Source organism: Selaginella moellendorffii, unplaced genomic scaffold, assembly GCF_000143415.4.
Source record: "Selaginella moellendorffii unplaced genomic scaffold, v1.0 SELMOscaffold_177, whole genome shotgun sequence".
Lineage (NCBI taxonomy): Eukaryota > Viridiplantae > Streptophyta > Lycopodiopsida > Selaginellales > Selaginellaceae > Selaginella > Selaginella moellendorffii.
The window spans coordinates 92,872-94,476 of NW_003314437.1; positions in this window are offsets into that span (position 1 = coordinate 92,872).

Below are 1,605 nucleotides of genomic sequence, written 5' to 3' on the forward strand. Positions count from 1 at the left end.
CAAACACGGCTAGGGGTAGAAAGGGACTTAGTGGGGATTGACATAGGGATATTGGGGAAGGCTATTCCCCTTGTCGGTGGGCATCCTAAGGATGCTAAGGAGTGGATCTGAGATGACCACTCACGGATGGTTTGCCTAGTCTTGAAGAGCCAAAACTGTGATGCAAGTGGTATGGACTACCAGTGTGGCAAAGGTGATTGGGAATGGCCTTAGCGTAACAAGCTGCCATGTTGGTGGTACCTTTGAGTGTCGGTCATGGGATCGGACACGTGGAGCACTTGGACCAAGTGTAAATGTTGAGTGGCATAGATGCCATTCTCGGGGCTAGCAAGTCCCAACTCCTGAATTGGACTTATGGAGGTTGTGAATGAGACTCCTCCAAGTGGTCGGAGGTGTGGTTAAGTGACTGAAGTAGAATGGAAAATTTAGTCGCTTACACAAGGTATGTGTGGGGGAGAAGCAGCAGTATAGGATGTACTCGACAAGTTTTCTAATGTTTTCTTTCTAAACTTCCTCATGGATTGCCTCAATTACGAGGTGTGGAGCATGGGATTATGTTGGAGCCAGGGACGCGGCCAATTTACCAATGTCCATTTCGGTTAAGTAATGCATAGGAGTAATAAGTTCAATGATAAGTCAAGGAGTTACTTGAGTTTAGATTTATTTAGCCAAGTAAGTCTTTATTTGGTGCTGCAGTCTTACTTGTGAAGAAGAAGGACAATTCAATATAAATGTGTATTGACTACCATGCCTTGAACAAGAAGATAGTAAAGGATAAGATGCTGATGCCGCGTGTGGATGATATCTTAGACAAGCTTGGTGAAGCACAAGTGTTTACCAAGATTGATCTGAGGATGGATGATGCATCTATCTCCAAGATGGCATTTAACACAAGCTTCAAACATTTTGAGTTTACAGTTATGCTTTTTGGTTTGACGAATGGACCAGCCATATTTACTCGGTTAATGACGAAGGCATTTGAGCATTATCTTCATGAGTTTCTGGAAATTTTCTTGGATAATATTCTTGTTTTCAGCAAGAATATGGAGGAGCATAAGGTGCATTTGTGCAAGGTTCTTTTGTTACTCTGTGACAACAAATTTTATGCAAAGAAGAGCGAATATGAGTTTGCAAAGTCAGACGTGGAATATCTAGGCTATATTATGACATTTGAGGGTGTCAAGATGGATCCAAGGAAGGTGGCTGTGGTGGAGAATTGGCATACACCGACTTTAGTGGCCGAGTTACGCAACTTTCTTGGTATAGTTAGTTACTACTGATGTTTCAGCATAAGTTTATGGAGGTGGCTATTCTTTTGACACAGTTGTTACGCAACAATGTGCCATTCAAATGGAAGAAGCCACAAGAGGAGAGTTTTGTGGTGTTGAAACAATTGTTGAGTGAGCTCCAGTGCTTCTCATTGCTGATCTATTAAAACCTTATGAAGTGACATGCGATGCGAGTGGTTATGCATTAGGAGGAGTTCTCATGCAAGAGGGACAGCCTATTGCATATAAGAGTCGAACTTTGAATCCCACAGAACAATGTTATTCCACATATGAGCAAGAATTACTCTCTATTATTGATGCTTTATGGATGTGGCAG